Below are 23,145 nucleotides of genomic sequence, written 5' to 3' on the forward strand. Positions count from 1 at the left end.
AATGCACACCACCCTGTGATGTTTTTCTCACTCCTACTAGTGAATGTAATTTTACACACCCATACAATGCCCACCACCCCGTGATGTTTTTCTCACTCCTACTAGTGAATGTAATGTAACACACACCCATACAATGCCCACCACCTCGCGATGTTTTTCAGAAACCTATCCTATATTGCCACTGCATGTTCCCTGACCTCCCCATGCTGACCACCCCACGGTGCTTTTCTCCATCCTACATTGCCACCCACTGCCTATCCTAATTCAGACCTTCCGATTCGCACCACCCCGTGATGTTTTTCTCACTCCTACTATTGAATGTAAAGTTACACACCCATACAATGCGCACCACCCCGCGATGTTTTTCAGAAACCTATCCTACATTGCCACTGCATGTTCCCTGACCTCCCCATGCTCACCACCCTGCGGTGCTTTTCTCCATCCTACATTGCCACTCACTGCCTATCCTAATTCAGACCCTCGGATTCACACCACCCCATGATGTTTTTCTCACTCCTACTAGTGAATGTAATGTTACACACCAATACAATGTGCACCACTCGGAGATGTTTTTCTAACTCCTACTAGTGAATGTAATGTTACACACCCATACAATGCGCACCACCCCAAGATGTTTTTCAGAAACCTATCCTACATTGGCACTGCATGTTCCCTGACCTCCCCATGCTGACCACTCCGCGGTGCTTCTCCCCATCCTACATTGCCACTCACTGCCTATCCTAATTCAGACCCTCTGATTCACACCAACGCGTGAAGTTTTTCTCACTCCTACTAGTGAATGTAATGTTACACACCCATAAAATGCGCACCACCCCGTGATGTTTTTCTCATTTCAACTAGTGAATGTAAAGTTACACACCCATACAATGCGCACCACCGCGCGATGTTTTTCAGAAACCTATCCTACATTGCCACTGCATGTTCCCTGACCTCCCCATTCTGACTACCCAGCGGTGCTTTTCTCCATCCTACATTGCCACTCACTTCCTATCCTAATTCAGACCCTCCAATTCACACCACCGCGTGATGTTTTTCTCACTCCTACTAGTGAATGTAATGTTACACACCCACACAATGCGCACCACCCCGTGATGTTTTTCTCACTCCTACTAGTGAATGTAATGTTACACACACATAAAATGCGCACCACCCCGCGATATTTTTCAGAAACCTATCCTACATTGCCACTGCATGTTCCCTGACCTCCCCACGCTGACAAATCCACGGTGCTTTTCTCCATCCTACATTGCCACTCACTGCCTATCCTAATTCAGACCCTCCGATTTGCACCACCCCGTGATGTTTTTCTCACTCCTAATAGTGAATGTAATGTTACACACCAATACAATGCGCTCCACCCTGTGATGTTTTTCTCACTCCTACTATTGAATGTAAAGTTACACACCCATTCAATGCGCACGACCCTGCGATGTTTTCCAGAAACCTATCCGACATTGCAACTGCATGTTCCCTGACCTCCCCATGCTGACAACCCCGCGGTGCTATTCTCCATCCTACATTGCCACTCACTGCCTATACTAATTCACACCCTCCGATTCACACCACGCCGTGATGTTTTTCTCACTCCTGCTAGTGAATGTAATGTTACACACCAATACAATGCGCACCACCCTGTGATGTTTTTCTCACTCCTACTAGTGAATGTAATGTTACACACCCATACAATGCCCACCACCCCGCGATGTTTTTCAGAAACATATCATACATTGCCACTGCATGTTCCCTGACCTCCCCATGCTGACCACCCCACGGTGCTTTTCTCCATCCTACATTTCCACTCACTGCCTATCCTAATTCAGACCCTCCGATTTGCACCACCCCGTGATGTTTTTCTCACTCCTACTATTGAATGTAAAGTTACACACCCATACAATGCGCACCACCCCGCGATGTTTTTCAGAAACCTATCCTACGTTGCCACTGCATGTTCCCTGACCTCCCCATGCTGACCACTCCGCGGTGCTTATCCCCATCCTACTTTGCCACTCACTGCCTATCCTAATTCAGACCCTCCCATTTACACCAACGCGTGAAGTTTTTCTCACTCCTACTAGTGAATGTAATGTTACACACCCATAAAATGCGCACCACCCCGTGATATTTTTCTCACTTCAACTAGTGAACGTAAAGTTACACACCCATACAATGCGCACCACCGCGCGATGTTTTTCAGAAACCTATCCTACATTGCCACTGCATGTTCCCTGACCTCTCCATGCTGACCACCCTGCGGTGCTTTTCTCCATCCTACTTTGCCACTCACTTCCTATACTAATTCAGTCCCTCCAATTCACACCACCCCGTGATGTTTTTCTCACTCCTACTATTGAATGTAATGTTACACACCCACACAATGCGCACCACCCCGTGATGTTTTTCTCACTCCTACTAGTGAATGTAATGTTACACACCCATAAAATGCGCACCACCCCGCGATGTTTTTCAGAAACCTATCCTACATTGCCACTGCATGTTCCGTGACCTCCCCACGCTGACAACCCCACGGTGCTTTTCTCCATCCTACATTGCCACTCACTGCCTATCCTAATTCAGACCCTCCGATTTGCAGCACCCCGTGATGTTTTTCTCACTCCTACTAGTGAATGTAATGTTACACACCCATACAATGCGCACCACCCCGCGATGTTTTTCAGAAACCTATCCGACATGGCCACTGCATTTTCCCTGACCTCCCCATGCTGACAACCCCGCGGTGCTTTTCTCCATCCTACATTGCCACTCACTGCCTATCCTAATTCGGACACTCCGATTCACACCACGCCGTGATGTTTTTCTCACTCCTACTTGTGAATGTAATGTTACACACCAATACAATGCGCACCACCCTGTGATGTTTTTCTCACCCCTACTAGTGAATGTAAAGTTACACACCCATACAATGCCCACCACCCCGCGATGTTTTTCAGAAACCTATCATACATTGCCACTGCATGTTCCCTGACCTCCCCATGCTGACCACCCCACGGTGCTTTTCTCCATCCTACATTGCCACTCACTGCCTATCCTAATTCAGACCCTCCGATTCGCACCACCCCGTAATGTTTTTCTCACTCCTACTATTGAATGTAAAGTTACACACCCATACAATGCGCACCACCCCGCGATGTTTTTCAGAAACCTATCCTACATTGCCACTTCATGTTCCCTGACCTCCCCATGCTGACCACCCCGCGGTGCTTTTCTCCATCCTACATTGCCACTCACTGCCAATCCTAATTGAGACCCTCGGAAATACACCACCCCATGATGTTTTTCTCACTCCTACTAGTGAATGTAATGTTACACACCATTACAATGTGCACCACTCGGAGATGTTTTTCTCACTCCTACTAGTGAATGTAAAGTTACACACCCATACAATGCGGACCACCCCGCGATGTTTTTCAGAAACCTATCCTACATTGCCACTGCATGTTCCCTGACCTCCCCATGCTGACCACCCCGTGGTGCTTTTCTCCATCCTACATTGCCCCTAACTTCCTATCCTAATTCAGACCCTCCGATTCACACCACACCGTGATGTTTTTCTCACTCCTACTAGTGAATGTAATGTTACACACCCATACAATGCGCACCACCCCGTGAGGTTTTTCTCACTCTTACTAGTGAATGTAATGTTACACACCCATACAATGCGCACCACCCCTCGATGTTTTTCAGAAACCTATCCTACATTGTCACTGCATGTTCCCTGACCTCCCCCTACTGACAACCCCGCGGTGCTTTTGTCCATCCTACATTGCCACTCACTGCCTATCCTAATTCAGACCCTCTGATTCACACCACCCCGTGATGTTTTTCTCACTCCTACTAGTGAATGTAATGTAACACACACCCATACAATGCGCACCACCCTGCGATGTTTTTCAGAAACCTATCCTACATTGCCACTGCATGTTCCCTGACCTCCCCATGCTGACCACTACGTGGTTCTTTTCTCCATCCTACATTGCCACTCACTTCCTATCCTAATTCAGACCCTCCGATTCACACCACCCCGTGAAGTTTTTCTCACTCCTACTAGTGAATGTAATGTTACACACCCATAAAATGCGCACAACCCCGTGATGTTTTTCTCACTTCAACTAGTGAATGTAAAGTTACACACCCACACAATGCGCACCACCGCGCGATGTTTTTCAGAAACCTATCCTACATTGCCACTGCATGTTCCCTGACCTCCCCATGCTGACAACCCAGAGGTGCTTTTCTCCATCCTACATTGCCACTCACTTCCTATCCTAATTCAGACCCTCCGATTCACACCACCCCGTGATGTTTTTCTCACTCCTACTAGTGAATGTAATGTTACACACCCATACAGTGCGCACCACCCCGTGATGTTTTTCTCACTCCTACTATTGAATGTAATGTTACACACCCATACAATGCGCACCACCCCGCAATGTTTTTCAGAAACCTATCCTACATTGCCACTGCATGTTCTCTGACCTCACCATGCTGACCACCCTGCGGTGCTTTTCTCCATCCTACATTGCCACTCACTTCCTATACTAATTCAGACCCTCCAATTCACACCAACGCGTGATGTTTTTCTCACTCCTACTAGTGAATGTAATGTTACACACCCATACAATGAGCACCACCCCCCGATGTTTTTCAGAAACCTATCCGACATGGCCACTGCATGTTCCCTGACCTCCCCATGCTGACAACCCCGCGGTGCTTTTCTCCATCCTACATTGCCACTCACTGCCTATCCTAATTCAGACCCTCCGATTCACACCACGCCGTGATGTTTTTCTCACTCCTATTTGTGAATGTAATGTTACACACCAATACAATGCGCACCACCCTGTGATGTTTTTCTCACCCCTTCTAGTGAATGTAATGTTACACACCCATACAATGCCCACCACCCCGCGATGTTTTTCACAAACCAATCCTACATTGCCACTGCATGTTCCCTGACCTCCCCATGCTGACCACCCCACGGTGCTTTTCTCCATCCTACATTGCCACTCACTGCCTATCCTAATTCAGACCCTCCGATTCGCACCACCCCGTAATGTTTTTCTCACTCCTACTATTGAATCTAAAGTTACACCCCCATACAATGCGCACCACCCCGCGATGTTTTTCAGAAACCTATCCTACATTGCCACTGCATGTTCCCTGACCTCCCCATGCTGACCAACCCGCGGTGCTTTTCTCCATCCTACATTGCCACTCACTGCCAATCCTAATTCAGACCCTCGGAAATACACCACCCCATGATGTTTTTCTCACTCCTACTAGTGAATGTAATGTTACACACCATTACAATGTGCACCACTCGGAGATGTTTTTCTCACTCCTACTAGTGAATGTAAAGTTACACACCCATACAATGCGGACCACCCCGCGATGTTTTTCAGAAACCTATCCTACATTGCCACTGAATGTTCCCTGACCTCCCCATGCTGACCACCCCGTGGTGCTTTTCTCCATCCTACATTGCCCCTAACTTCCTATCCTAATTCAGACCCTCCGATTCACACCACCCCGTGATGTTTTTCTCACTCCTACTAGTGAATGTAATGTTACACACCCATACAATGCGCACCACCCCGTGAGGTTTTTCTCACTCGTACTAGTGAATGTAATATTACACACCCATACAATGCGCACCACCCCTCGATGTTTTTCAGAAACCTATCCTACATTGTCACTGCATGTTCCCTGACCTCCCCATGCTGACAACCCCGCGGTGCTTTTCTCCATCCTACATTGCCACTCACTGCCTATCCTAATTCAGACCCTCCGATTCACACCACCCCGTGATGTTTTTCTCACTCCTACTAGTGAATGTTATGTAACACACACCCATACAATGCGCACCACCCCGCGATGTTTTTCAGAAACCTATCCTACATTGCCACTGCATGTTCCCTGACCTCCCCATGCTGACCACTACGTGGTTCTTTTCTCCATCCTAAATTGCCACTCACTTCCTATCCTAATTCAGACCCTACGATTCACACCACCCCGTGATGTTTTTGTCACTCCTACTAGTGAATGTAATGTTACACACCCATACAATGCGCACCACCCCGTGATGTTTTTCTCACTCCTACTAGTGAATGTAATGTTACACACCCATACAATGCGCACCACCCCGCGATGTTTTTCAGAAACCTATCCTACATTGCCACTGCATGTTCCCTGACCTCCCCATGCTGACCACACCGCGGTGCTTTTCTCCATCCTACATTGCCACTCACTGCCTATCCTAATTCAGACCCTCGAATTCACACCAACCCATGATGTTTTTCTGACTCCTACTAGTGAATGTAATGTTACACACCAATACAATGTGCACCACTCCGAGATATTTTTCTCACTCCTACTAGTGAATGTAATGTTACACACCCATACAATGTGCACCACCCCGCGATGTTTTCCAGAAACCTATCCTACGTTGCCACTGCATGTTCCCTGACCTCCCCATGCTTACCACCCCGTCGTGCTTCTCCCCATCCTACATTGCCACTCACTGCCTATCCTCAGACCCTCCGATTCACACGAACCCGTGATGTTTTTGTCACTCCTACTAGTGAATGTAATGTTACACACCCATAGAATGCGCACCACCCCGTGATGTTTTTCTCACTCCTACTAGTGAATGTAATGTTACACACCCATACAATGCGCACCACCCCTTGATGTTTTTCAGAAACCTATCCTACATTGCCACTGCATGTTCCCTGACCTCCCCATGCTGAACACCCTGCGGTGCTTTTCTCCATTCTACATTGCCATTCACTGCCTATCCTAATTCAGACCCTCATATTCACACCTCCACAAGATGTTTTTCTCACTCCTACTAGTGAATGTAATGGTACACACCCATACAATGCGCACCACCTCCGGATGTTTTTCAGAAACCTATCCTACATTGCCACTGCATGTTCCCTGACCTCCCCATGCTGACCACCCCGCGGTGCTTTTCTCCATCCTACATTGCCACTCACTTCCTATCCTAATTCAGTCCCTCCGATTCACACCACACCATGATGTTTTTCTCACTCCTACTAGTGAATGTAATGTTACACACCCATACAATGCGCACCTCCCCATGATGTTTTTCTCACTCCTAATAGTGAATGTAATGTTACACACCCATACAATGCGCACCACCCCATGATGTTTTTCTCACTCCTACTAGTGAATGTAATGTTACACACCAATACAATGTGCACCACTCGGAGATGTTTTTCTAACTACTACTAGTGAATGTAATGTTACACACCCATACAATGCGCACCACCCCGCGATGTTTTTCAGAAACCTATCCTACATTGGCACTGCATGTTCCCTGACCTCCCCATGCTGACCACTCCGCGGTGCTTCTCCCCATCCTACATTGCCACTCACTGCCTATCCTAATTCAGACCCTCTGATTCACACAAACGCGTGAAGTTTTTCTCACTCCTACTAGTGAATGTAATGTTACACACCCATAAAATGCGCACCACCCCGTGATGTTTTTCTCACTTCATCTAGTGAATGTAAAGTTACACACCCACACAATGCGCACCACCGCGCGATGTTTTTCAGAAACCTATCCTACATTGCCACTGCATGTTCCCTGACCTCCCAATGCTGACTACCCAGCGGTGCTTTTCTCCATCCTACATTGCCACTCACTTCCTATCCTAATTCAGACCCTCCGATTCGCACCACCCCGTGATGTTTTTCTCACTTCATCTAGTGAATGTAAAGTTACACACCCACACAATGCGCACCACCGCGCGATGTTTTTCAGAAACCTATCCTACATTGCCACTGCATGTTCCCTGACCTCCCCATGCTGACTACCCAGCGGTGCTTTTCTCCATCCTACATTGCCACTCACTTCCTATCCTAATTCAGACCCTCCGATTCGCACCACCCCGTGATGTTTTTCTCACTCCTACTAGTGAATGTAATGTTACACACCGATACAGTGCGCACCACCCCGTGATGTTTTTCTCACTCCTACTATTGAATGTAATGTTACACACCCATACAATGCGCACCACCCCGCAATGTTTTTCAGAAACCTATCCTACATTGCCACTGCATGTTCTCTGACCTCACCATGCTGACCACCCTGCGGTGCTTTTCTCCATCCTACATTGCCACTCACTTCCTATACTAATTCAGACCCTCCAATTCACACCACCGCGTGATGTTTTTCTCACTCCTACTAGTGAATGTAATGTTATACACCCACACAATGCGCACCACCCCGTGATGTTTTTCTCACTCCTACTAGTGAATGTAATGTTACACACACATAAAATGCGCACCACCCAGCGATGTTTTTCAGAAACCTATCCTACATTGCCACTGCATGTTCCCTGACCTCCCCATGCTGACAACCCCGCGGTGCTTTTCTCCATCCTACATTGCCACTCACTGCCTATCCTAATTCAGACCCTCCGATTTGCACCACCCCGTGATGTTTTTCTCACTCCTACTAGTGAATGTAATGTTACACACCCATACAATGCGCACCACCCCGCGATGTTTTTCAGAAACCTATCATACATTGCCACTGCATGTTCCCTGACCTCCCCATGCTGACCACCCCACGGTGCTTTTCTCCATCCTACATTGCCACTCACTGCCTATCCTAATTCAGACCCTCCGATTCGCACCACCCCGTAATGTTTTTCTCACTCCTACTATTGAATGTAAAGTTACACACCCATACAATGCGCACCACCCCGCGATGTTTTTCAGAAACCTATCCTACATTGCCACTGCATGTTCCCTGAGCTCCCCATGCTGACCACCCCGCGGTGCTTTTCTCCATCCTACATTGCCACTCACTGCCAATCCTAATTCAGACCCTCGGAAATACACCACCCCATGATGTTTTTCTCACTCCTACTAGTGAATGTAATGTTACACACCATTACAATGTGCAACACTCGGAGATGTTTTTCTCACTCCTACTAGTGAATGTAAAGTTACACACCCATACAATGCGGACCACCCCGCGATGTTTTTCAGAAACCTATCCTACATTGCCACTGCATGTTCCCTGACCTCCCCATGCTGACCACCCCGTGGTGCTTTTCTCCATTCTACATTGCCCCTAACATCCTATCCTAATTCAGACCCTCCGATTCACACCACCCCGTGATGTTTTTCTCACTCCTACTAGTGAATGTAATGTTACACACCCATACAATGCGCACCACCCCGCGATGTTTTTCAGAAACCTATCCTACATTGCCACTGCATGTTCCCTGACCTCCCCATGCTGACCAAACCGCGGTGCTTTTCTCCATCCTACATTGCCACTCACTGCCTATCCTAATTCAGACCCTCGAATTCACACCACCCCATGATGTTTTTCTGACTCCTACTAGTGAATGTAATGTTACACACCCATACAATGCGCACCACCCCGCGATGTTTTTCAGAAACCTATCCTACATTGCCACTGCATGTTCCCTGACCTCCCCATGCTTACCACCCCGTCGTGCTTCTCCCCATCCTACATTGCCACTCACTGCCTATCCTAATTCAGACCGTCCGATTCACACCAACCCGTGATGTTTTTGTCACTCCTACTAGTGAATGTAATGTTACACACCCATAGAATGCGCACCACCCCGTGATGTTTTTCTCACTCCTACTAGTGAATGTAATGTTACACACCCATACAATGCGCACCACCCTGTGATGATTTTCAGAAACCTATCCTACATTGCCACTGCATGTTCCCTGACCTCCCCATGCTGAACACCCCGCGGTGCTTTTCTCCATTCTACATTGCCATTCACTGCCTATCCTAATTCAGACCCTCATATTCACACCTCCCCGAGATATTTTTCTCACTCCTACTAGTGAATGTAATGGTACAAACCCATACAATGCGCACCACCTCCGGATGTTTTTCAGAAACCTATCCTACATTGCCACTGCATGTTCCCTGACCTCCCCATGCTGACCACCCCGCGGTGCTTTTCTCCATCCTACATTGCCACTCACTTCCTATCCTAATTCAGTCCCTCCGATTCACACCACACCATGATGTTTTTCTCACTCCTACTAGTGAATGTAATGTTACACACCCATACAATGCGCACCACCCCGTGATGTTTTTCTCACTCCTACTAGTGAATGTAATGTTACACACCCATACAATGCCCAACACCACGCGATGTTTTTCAGAAACCTATCCTACATTGTCACTGCATGTTCCCTGACCTCCCAATGCTGAGCACCCCGCGGTGCTTTTCTCCATCCTACATTGCCACTCATTGCCTATCCTAATTCAGACCCTCCGATTCACACCACCCCGTGATGTTTTTCTCACTCCTACTAGTGAATGTAATGTTACACACCAATACAATGCGCACCACCCCGTGATGTTTTTCTCACTCCTACTAGTAAATGTAAAGTTACACACCCATACAATGCCCACCACCCGGCGATGTTTTTCAGAGACCTATCCTACATTGCCACTGCATGTTCCCTGACCTCGCCATGCTGACCACCCCGCAGTGCTTATCCCCATCCTACTTTCCCACTCACTGCCTATCCTAATTCAGACCCTCCGATTCACACCACCCCGTGATGTTTTTCTCACTCCTACTAGTGAATGTAATGTTACACACCCATACAATGCGCACCACCCCGTGATGTTTTTCTCACTCCTTCTAGTGAATGTAATGTTACACACCCATACAATGCCCACCTCCCTGCGATGTTTTTCAGAAACCTATCCTACATTGCCACTGTATGTACCCTGAACTCCCCATGGTGACCACCCCGCGGTGCTTTTTTCCATCCTACATTGCCACTCACTGCCTATCCTAATTCAGACCTTCCTATTCGCACCACCCCGTGATGTTTTTGTCACTTCTACTAGTGAATGTAAAGTTACACACCCATACAATGCGCACCACCCCGTGATGTTTTTCTCACTCCTGCTAGTGAATGTAATCTTACACACCCATATAATGCCCACCACCCCACGATGTTTTTCAGAAACCTATCCTACATTGCCACTGTATGTTCCCTGACCTCCCCATGCTGACCACCCCGCGGTGCTTTTTTCCAACCTACATTGCCACTCACTGCCTATCCTAATTCAGACCTTCCGATTATCACCACCCCGTGATGTTTTTCTCACTCCTACTAGTGAATGTAATTTTACACACCCATACAATGCGCACCACGCCGTGATGTTTTTCGCACTCCTACTAGTGAATGTAATGTTACACACCCATACAATGCACACCACCCCGCGATGTTTTTCAGAAACCTATCCTACATTGTCACTGCATGTTCCCTGACCTCCGCATGCTGACTACCCCGCGGTGCTTTTCTCCATCCTACATTGCCACTCACTTCCTATCCTAATTCAGACCCTCCGTTTCACACCACCCCGTGATGTTTTTCTCACTCCTACTAGTGAATGTAATGTTACACACAAATACAATGCGCACCACCCTGTGATGTTTTTCTCACTCCTACTAGTGAATGTAATGTTACACACCCATACAATGCCCACCACCCCGTGATGTTTTTCTCACTCCTACTAGTGAATGTAATGTTACACACCCATACAATGCGCACCACCCCTCGATGTTTTTCAGAATCCTATCCTACATTGTCACTGCATGTTCCCTGACCTCCCAATGCTGACAACCCCACGGTGCTTTTCTCCATCCTACATTGCCACTCCCTGCCTATTCTAATTCAGACCCTCCGATTTACACCACCCCGTGATCTTTTTCTCACTCCTACTAGTGAATGTAATGTTACACACCCATACAATGCGCACCACCCCGCGATGTTTTTCAGAATCCTATCCTACATTGTCACTGCATGTTCCCTGACCTCCCCATGCTGACAACCCCATGGTGCTTTTCTCCATCCTACATTGCCACTCACTGCCTATTCTAATTCAGACCCTCCGATTCACACCACCCTGTGATGTTTTTCTCACTCCTACTAGTGAATGTAATGTTACACACCCATACAAGGCCCACCACCCCGTGATGTTTTTCTCACTGCTACTAGTGAATGTAATGTTACACACCCATACAATGCGCACCACCCCGCAATGTTTTTCAGAATCCTATCCTACATTGTCACTGCATGTTCCCTGACCTCCCCATGCTGACAACCCCACGGTGCTTTTCTCCATCCTACATTGCCACTCACTGCCTATTCTAATTCAAACCCTCCGATTCACACCACCCTGTGATGTTTTTCTCACTCCTACTAGTGAATGTAATGTTACACACCCATACAATGCCCACCACCCCGTGATGTTTTTCTCACTGCTACTAGTGAATGTAATGTTACACACCCATACAATGCGCAACACCCCGGGATGTTTTTCAGAAACCTATCCTACGTTGTCACTGCATGTTCCCTGACCTCCCCATGGTGACAAACCCGCGGTGCTTTTCTCCATCCTACATTGCCACTCACTGCCTATCCTAATTCAGACCCTCTGATTCACACCACCCCGTGATGTTTTTCTCACTCCCACTAGTGAATGTCATGTTACACACCCATACAATGCTCACCACCCCTCGATGTTTTTCAGAAACCTATCCGACATTGCCACTGCATGTTCCCTGACTTCCCCATGCTGACCACCCTGCGGTGCTTTTCTCCATCCTACATTGCCACTCATTGCCTATCCTAATTCAGACCCTCCGATTCACACCACCCCGTGATGTTTTTCACACTCCTACTAGTGAATGTAATGTTACACACAAATACAATGCGCACCACCCTGTGATGTTTTTCTCACTCCTACTAGTGAATGTAATGTTACACACCCATACAATGCCCACACCCACGCGATGTTTTTCAAAAACCTATCCTATATTGCCACTGCATGTTCCCTGACCTCCCCATGCTGACCACCCCACAGTGCTTTTCTCCATCCTACATTGCCACTCACTGCCCATACTAATTCAGACCCTCCGATTCGCACCACCCAGTGATGTTTTTCTCACTCCTACTATTGAATGTAAAGTTACACACCCATACAATGCGCACCATCCCGTGATGTTTTTCAGAAACCTATCCTACATTGCCACTGCATGTTCCCTGACCTCCCCATGCTGACCAACCCGCGGTGCTTTTCTCCATCCTACATTTCCACTCACTGCCTATCCTAATTCAGACCCTCCGATTCACACCTCCCCGAGATGTTTTTCTCACTCCTACTCGTGAATGTAATAGTACACACCCATACAATGCGCACCACCTCCGGATGTTTTTCAGAAACCTATCCTACATTGCCACTGCATGTACCCTGACCTCCCCATGCTGACCACCCCGCGGTGCTTATCCCCATCCTACTTTGCCACTCACTGCCTATCCTAATTCAGACCCTCCGATTCACACCACTCCGTGATGTTTTTCTCACTCCTACTAATGAATGTAATGTTGCACACCCATACAATTCGCAGCACCCCGTGATGTTTTTCTCACTCCTTCTAGTGAATGTAATGTTACACACCCATACAATGCCCACCTCCCTGCGATGTTTTTCAGAAACCTATCCTACATTGCCACTGTATGTTCCCTGACCTCCCCATGCTGACCACCCCGCGGTGCTTTTTTCCAACCTACATTGCCACTCACTGCCTATCCTAATTCAGACTTTCCGATTATCACCACCCCGTGATGTTTTTCTCACTCCTACTAGTGAATGTAATTTACACACCCATACAATGCGCACCACGCTGTGATGTTTTTCTCACTCCTACTAGTGAATGTAATGTTACACACCCATACAATGCACACCACCCCGCGATGTTTTTCAGAAACCTATCCTACATTGTCACTGCATGTTCCCTGACCTCCGCATGCTGACCACCCCGCGGTGCTTTTCTCCATCCTACATTGCCACTCACTTCCCATCCTAATTCAGACCCTCCGATTCACACCACCCCGTGATGTTTTTCTCACTCCAACTAGTGAATGTAATGTTACACACCCATACAATGCGCACCACCCGGTGATGTTTTTCTCACTCCTACTAGTGAATGTAATGTTAAACACCCATACAATGCGCAGCACCCCGCGATGTTTTTCAGAAACCTATCCTACATTGTCACTGCATGTTCCCAGACCTCCCCATGCTGACAACCCCGCGGTGCTTTTCTCCATCCTACATTGCCACTCACTGCCTATCCTAATTCAGACCCTCCGATTCACACCACCCCGTGATGTTTTTCTCACTCCTACTAGTGAATGAAATGTTACACACCCATACAATGCGCACCACCCCGCGATGTTTTTCAGAAACCTGTCTGACCTTGCCACTGCATGTTCCATAACCTCCCCATGTTGACAACCCCGCGGTGCTTTTTTCCATCCTACATTGCCACTCACTGCCTATCCTAATTCAGAACCTCCGATTCACGCCACCCCGTGATGTTTATCTCACTCCTACTAGTGAATGTAATATGACACACAAATACAATGCGCACCACCCTGTGATGTTTTTCTCACTCCTACTAGTGATTGTAATTTTACACACCCATACAATTCCCACCACCCCGTGATGTTTTTCTAACTCCTACTAGTGAATGTAATGTTACACACCCATACAATGCGCACCACCCCGCGATGTTTTTCAGAAACCTATCCGACATTGCCACTGCATGTTCCCTGACCTCCCCACGCTGACAACCCCGCGGTGCTTTTCTCCATCCTACATTGCCACTCACTGCCTTCCTAATTCAGACCCTCCGATTCACACCACCCCGTGATGTTTTTCTCACTCCTACTAGTGAATGTAATGTTACACACCCATACAATGCCCACCACCCCGCGATGTTTTTCAAAAACCTATCCTACATTGCCACTGCATGTTCCCTGACCTCCCCATGCTGACCACCCCACGGTGCTTTTCTCCATCCTACATTGCCGCTCACTGCCTATCCTAATTCAGACCCTCCCATTCGCACTACCCCGTGATGTTTTTCTCACTCCTACTATTGAATGTAAAGTTACACACCCATACAATGTGCACCATCCCGCGATGTTTTTCAGAAACCTATCCTACATTGCCACTGCATGTTCCCTGACCTCCCCATGCTGACCAACCCGCGGTGCTTTACTCCATCCTACATTGCCACTCACTGCCTATACTAATTCAGACCCTCGGATTCACACCACCCCATGATGTTTTTCTCACTCCTACTAGTGAATGTAATGTTACACACCAATACAATGCGCACCACTCCGAGATGTTTTTCTCACTCCTACTAGTGAATGAAATGTTACACACCCATACAATGCGCACCACCCTGCGGTGTTTTTCAGAAACCTATCCTACATTGCCACTGCATGTTCCCTGACCTCCACATGCTGACCACCCCGCTGTGCTTTTCTCCATCCTACATTGCCACTAACTTCCTATCCTAATTCAGTCCCTCCGATTCACACAACCTCATGATGTTTTTCTCACTCCTACTAGTGAATGTAACGTTACACCCCCATACAATGCGCACCACCCCGTGATGTTTTTCTTACTACTACTAGTGAATGTAATGTTACACACCCATACAATGCAGACAACCCCGCGATGTTTTTCAGAAACCTATCCTACATTGCCACTGCATGTACCCTGACCTCCCCATGCTGAACACCCCGCGGTGCTTTTCTCCATCCTACATTGCCACTCACTGCCTAGCCTAATTCAGACCCTCCGATTCACACCACCCCGTGATGTTTTTCTCACTCCTACTAGTGAATGTAATGTTACACACCCATACAATGCGCACCACCCCGCGATGTTTTTCAGAAACCTATCCTACATTGCCAGTGCATGTTCCCTGACCTCCTCATGCTGAGCACCCCGCGGTGCTTTTCTCCATCCTACATTGCCACTCATTGCCTATCCTAATTCAGACCCTCCGATTCACATCACCCCATGATGTTTTTCTCACTCCTACTAGTGAATGTAATGTTACACACCCATACAATGCCCACCACCTCGTGATGTTATTCTCACTCCTACTAGTAAATGTAATGTTACACACCCATACAATGCCCACCACCCCGTGATGTTTTTCGGAAACCTATCCTACATTGCCACTGCATGTTCCCAGACCTCCCCATGCTGACCACCCCTCGGTGATTTTTTCCATCCTACATTGCCACTCACTGCCTATCCTAATTCAGACCCTGGGATTCACACCACCCCGTGATGTTTTTCTCACTCCTACTAGTGAATGTAATGTAACACACCAATACAATGCGCACCACTCCTAGATGTTTTTCTCACTCCTACTAGTGAATGTAATGGTACAAACCCATACAATGCGCACCAACTCCGGATGTTTTTCAGAAACCTATCCTACATTGCCACTGCATGTTCCCTGACCTCCCCATGCTGACCACCCCGCGGTGCTTTTCTCCATCCTACATTGCCACTCACTTCCTATCCTAATTCAGTCCCTCCGATTCACACCACACCATGATGTTTTTCTCACTCCTACTAGTGAATGTAATGTTACACACCAATACAATGCGCACCACCCCGTGATGTTTTTCTCACTCCTACTAGTAAATGTAAAGTTACACACCCATACAATGCCCACCACCCGGCGATGTTTTTCAGAGACCTATCCTACATTGCCACTGCATGTTCCCTGACCTCGCCATGCTGACCACCCCGCAGTGCTTATCCCCATCCTACTTTCCCACTCACAGCCTATCCTAATTCAGACCCTCCGATTCACACCACCCCGTGATGTTTTTCTCACTCCTACTAGTGAATGTAATGTTACACACCCATACAATGCGCACCACCCCGTGATGTTTTTCTCACTCCTTCTAGTGAATGTAATGTTACACACCCATACAATGCCCACCTCCCTGCGATGTTTTTCAGAAACCTATCCTACATTGCCACTGTATGTACCCTGAACTCCCCATGGTGACCACCCCGCGGTGCTTTTTTCCATCCTACATTGCCACTCACTGCCTATCCTAATTCAGACCTTCCTATTCGCACCACCCCGTGATGTTTTTGTCACTTCTACTAGTGAATGTAAAGTTACACACCCATACAATGCGCACCACCCCGTGATGTTTTTCTCACTCCTGCTAGTGAATGTAATCTTACACACCCATATAATGCCCACCACCCCACGATGTTTTTCAGAAACCTATCCTACATTGCCACTGTATGTTCCCTGACCTCCCCATGCTGACCACCCCGCGGTGCTTTTTTCCAACCTACATTGCCACTCACTGCCTATCCTAATTCAGACCTTCCGATTATCACCACCCCGTGATGTTTTTCTCACTCCTACTAGTGAATGTAATTTTACACACCCATACAATGCGCACCACGCCGTGATGTTTTTCTCACTCCTACTAGTGAATGTAATGTTACACACCCATACAATGCACACCACCCCGCGATGTTTTTCAGAAACCTATCCTACATTGTCACTGCATGTTCCCTGACCTCCGCATGCTGACTACCCCGCGGTGCTTTTCTCCATCCTACATTGCCACTCACTTCCTATCCTAATTCAGACCCTCCGTTTCACACCACCCCGTGATGTTTTTCTCACTCCTACTAGTGAATGTAATGTTACACACAAATACAATGCGCACCACCCTGTGATGTTTTTCTCACTCCTACTAGTGAATGTAATGTTACACACCCATACAATGCCCACCACCCCGTGATGTTTTTCTCACTCCTACTAGTGAATGTAATGTTACACACCCATACAATGCGCACCACCCCTCGATGTTTTTCAGAATCCTATCCTACATTGTCACTGCATGTTCCCTGACCTCCCCATGCTGACAACCCCACGGTGCTTTTCTCCATCCTACATTGCCACTCCCTGCCTATTCTAATTCAGACCCTCCGATTTACACCACCCCGTGATCTTTTTCTCACTCCTACTAGTGAATGTAATGTTACACACCCATACAATGCGCACCACCCCGCGATGTTTTTCAGAATCCTATCCTACATTGTCACTGCATGTTCCCTGACCTCCCCATGCTGACAACCCCATGGTGCTTTTCTCCATCCTACATTGCCACTCACTGCCTATTCTAATTCAGACCCTCCGATTCACACCACCCTGTGATGTTTTTCTCACTCCTACTAGTGAATGTAATGTTACACACCCATACAAGGCCCACCACCCCGTGATGTTTTTCTCACTGCTACTAGTGAATGTAATGTTACACACCCATACAATGCGCACCACCCCACGATGTTTTTCAGAATCCTATCCTACATTGTCACTGCATGTTCCCTGACCTCCCCATGCTGACAACCCCACGGTGCTTTTCTCCATCCTACATTGCCACTCACTGCCTATTCTAATTCAAACCCTCCGATTCACACCACCCTGTGATGTTTTTCTCACTCCTACTAGTGAATGTAATGTTACACACCCATACAATGCCCACCACCCCGTGATGTTTTTCTCACTGCTACTAGTGAATGTAATGTTACACACCCATACAATGCGCAACACCCCGGGATGTTTTTCAGAAACCTATCCTACGTTGTCACTGCATGTTCCCTGACCTCCCCATGGTGACAAACCCGCGGTGCTTTTCTCCATCCTACATTGCCACTCACTGCCTATCCTAATTCAGACCCTCTGATTCACACCACCCCGTGATGTTTTTCTCACTCCCACTAGTGAATGTCATGTTACACACCCATACAATGCTCACCACCCCTCGATGTTTTTCAGAAACCTATCCGACATTGCCACTGCATGTTCCCTGACTTCCCCATGCTGACCACCCCGCGGTGCTTTTCTCCATCCTACATTGCCACTCATTGCCTATCCTAATTCAGACCCTCCGATTCACACCACCCCGTGATGTTTTTCACACTCCTACTAGTGAATGTAATGTTACACACAAATACAATGCGCACCACCCTGTGATGTTTTTCTCACTCCTACTAGTGAATGTAATGTTACACACCCATACAATGCCCACACCCACGCGATGTTTTTCAAAAACCTATCCTATATTGCCACTGCATGTTCCCTGACCTCCCCATGCTGACCACCCCACAGTGCTTTTCTCCATCCTACATTGCCACTCACTGCCCATACTAATTCAGACCCTCCGATTCGCACCACCCAGTGATGTTTTTCTCACTCCTACTATTGAATGTAAAGTTACACACCCATACAATGCGCACCATCCCGTGATGTTTTTCAGAAACCTATCCTACATTGCCACTGCATGTTCCCTGACCTCCCCATGCTGACCAACCCGCGGTGCTTTTCTCCATCCTACATTTCCACTCACTGCCTATCCTAATTCAGACCCTCCGATTCACACCTCCCCGAGATGTTTTTCTCACTCCTACTCGTGAATGTAATAGTACACACCCATACAATGCGCACCACCTCCGGATGTTTTTCAGAAACCTATCCTACATTGCCACTGCATGTTTCCTGACCTCCCCATGCTGACCACCCCGCGGTGCTTATCCCCATCCTACTTTGCCACTCACTGCCTATCCTAATTCAGACCCTCCGATTCACACCACTCCGTGATGTTTTTCTCACTCCTACTAATGAATGTAATGTTGCACACCCATACAATGCGCAGCACCCCGTGATGTTTTTCTCACTCCTTCTAGTGAATGTAATGTTACACACCCATACAATGCCCACCTCCCTGCGATGTTTTTCAGAAACCTATCCTACATTGCCACTGTATGTTCCCTGACCTCCCCATGCTGACCACCCCGCGGTGCTTTTTTCCAACCTACATTGCCACTCACTGCCTATCCTAATTCAGACTTTCCGATTATCACCACCCCGTGATGTTTTTCTCACTCCTACTAGTGAATGTAATTTTACACACCCATACAATGCGCACCACGCTGTGATGTTTTTCTCACTCCTACTAGTGAATGTAATGTTACACACCCATACAATGCACACCACCCCGCGATGTTTTTCAGAAACCTATCCTACATTGTCACTGCATGTTCCCTGACCTCCGCATGCTGACCACCCCGCGGTGCTTTTCTCCATCCTACATTGCCACTCACTTCCCATCCTAATTCAGACCCTCCGATTCACACCACCCCGTGATGTTTTTCTCACTCCAACTAGTGAATGTAATGTTACACACCCATACAATGCGCACCACCCGGTGATGTTTTTCTCACTCCTACTAGTGAATGTAATGTTAAACACCCATACAATGCGCAGCACCCCGCGATGTTTTTCAGAAAGCTATCCTACATTGTCACTGCATGTTCCCAGACCTCCCCATGCTGACAACCCCGCGGTGCTTTTCTCCATCCTACATTGCCACTCACTGCCTATCCTAATTCAGACCCTCCGATTCACACCACCCCGTGATGTTTTTCTCACTCCTACTAGTGAATGAAATGTTACACACCCATACAATGCGCACCACCCCGCGATGTTTTTCAGAAACCTATCTGACCTTGCCACTGCATGTTCCATAACCTCCCCATGTTGACAACCCCGCGGTGCTTTTCTCCATCCTACATTGCCACTCACTGCCTATCCTAATTCAGAACCTCCGATTCACGCCACCCCGTGATGTTTATCTCACTCCTACTAGTGAATGTAATATGACACACAAATACAATGCGCACCACCCTGTGATGTTTTTCTCACTCCTACTAGTGATTGTAATTTTACACACCCATACAATTCCCACCACCCCGTGATGTTTTTCTAACTCCTACTAGTGAATGTAATGTTACACACCCATACAATGCGCACCACCCCGCGATGTTTTTCAGAAACCTATCCGACATTGCCACTGCATGTTCCCTGACCTCCCCACGCTGACAACCCCGCGGTGCTTTTCTCCATCCTACATTGCCACTCACTGCCTTCCTAATTCAGACCCTCCGATTCACACCACCCCGTGATGTTTTTCTCACTCCTACTAGTGAATGTAATGTTACACACCCATACAATGCCCACCACCCCGCGATGTTTTTCAAAAACCTATCCTACATTGCCACTGCATGTTCCCTGACCTCCCCATGCTGACCACCCCACGGTGCTTTTCTCCATCCTACATTGCCGCTCACTGCCTATCCTAATTCAGACCATCCCATTCGCACTACCCCGTGATGTTTTTCTCACTCCTACTATTGAATGTAAAGTTACACACCCATACAATGTGCACCACCCCGCGATGTTTTTCAGAAACCTATCCTACATTGCCACTGCATGTTCCCTGACCTCCCCATGCTGACCAACCCGCGGTGCTTTACTCCATCCTACATTGCCACTCACTGCCTATACTAATTCAGACCCTCGGATTCACACCACCCCATGATGTTTTTCTCACTCCTACTAGTGAATGTAATGTTACACACCAATACAATGCGCACCACTCCGAGATGTTTTTCTCACTCCTACTAGTGAATGAAATGTTACACACCCATACAATGCGCACCACCCCGTGATGTTTTTCTCACTCCTACTAGTGAATGTAATGTTACACACCCATACAATGCGCACCACCCCGCGATGTTTTTCAGAAACCTATCCTACATTGCCAGTGCATGTTCCCTGACCTCCTCATGCTGAGCACCCCGCGGTGCTTTTCTCCATCCTACATTGCCACTCATTGCCTATCCTAATTCAGACCCTCCGATTCACATCACCCCATGATGTTTTTCTCACTCCTACTAGTGAATGTAATGTTACACACCCATACAATGCCCACCACCTCGTGATGTTATTCTCACTCCTACTAGTAAATGTAATGTTACACACCCATACAATGCCCACCACCCCGTGATGTTTTTCGGAAACCTATCCTACATTGCCACTGCATGTTCCCAGACCTCCCCATGCTGACCACCCCTCGGTGATTTTTTCCATCCTACATTGCCACTCACTGCCTATCCTAATTCAGACCCTGGGATTCACACCACCCCGTGATGTTTTTCTCACTCCTACTAGTGAATGTAATGTAACACACCAATACAATGCGCACCACTCCTAGATGTTTTTCTCACTCCTACTAGTGAATGTAATGTTACACACCCATACAATGCGCAGCACCCCGCGATGTTTTTCCGAAACCTATCCTACATTGCCACTGCATGTTCCCTGACCTCCCCATGCAGACCACCTCGCGGTGCTTCTCCCCATCCTACATTGCCACTCACTGCCTATCCTAATTCAGACCCTCCGATTCACACCACCCCATGATGTTTTTCTCAATCCTACTAGTGAATGTAGTGTTACACACCAATACAATGCGCACCACTCCGAGATATTTTTCTCACTCGTACTAGTGAATGTAATGTTACAGACCCATACAATGCACACCACCGTGCGATATTTTTCAGAAACCTATCCTACATTGCCACTGCATGTTCCCTGACCTCCCCATGCTGACCACCCCGCGGTGCTTATCCCCATCCTACATTGTCACTCACTTCCTATCCTAATTCAGACGCTCCGATTCACACCACCCCGTGACGTTTTTCTCACTCCTACTAGTGAATGTAATGTTACACACCCATACAATGTGCACCACCCCGTGATGTTTTTCTCACTGCTACTAGTGAATGTAATGTTACACACCCATACAATGTGCACCACCCTGCGATGTTTTTAAGAAACCTATCCTACATTGTCACTGCATGTTCCCTGACCTCCCCATGCTGAAAACCCCGCTGTGCTTTTCTCCATCCTAAATTGCCACTCACTGCCTATCCTAATTCAGACCCTCCGATTCACACCACCCCGTGATGTTTTTCTCACTCCTACTAGTGAATGTAATGTTACACACTCATACAATGCGCATCACCCCGCGATGTTTTTCATAAACTTATCCGACATTGCCACTGCATGTTCCCTGACCCACCCATGCTGACAACCCCGCGGTGCTTTTCTCCATCCTACATTGCCACTCACTGCCTATCCTAATTCAGAACCTCCGATTCACACCACCCCGTGATGTTTTTCTCACTCCTACTAGTGAATGTAATGTTACACACAAATACAATGCGCACCAAACTGTGATGTTTTTCTCACACCTACTAGTGAATGTAATGTTACACACCCATACAATGCC

This window comes from Cavia porcellus, unplaced genomic scaffold (assembly GCF_034190915.1).
Source record: "Cavia porcellus strain 051 isolate PalLab524CR breed Dunkin Hartley unplaced genomic scaffold, mCavPor4.1 scaffold_26, whole genome shotgun sequence".
NCBI classification, from domain to species: Eukaryota; Metazoa; Chordata; class Mammalia; order Rodentia; family Caviidae; genus Cavia; species Cavia porcellus.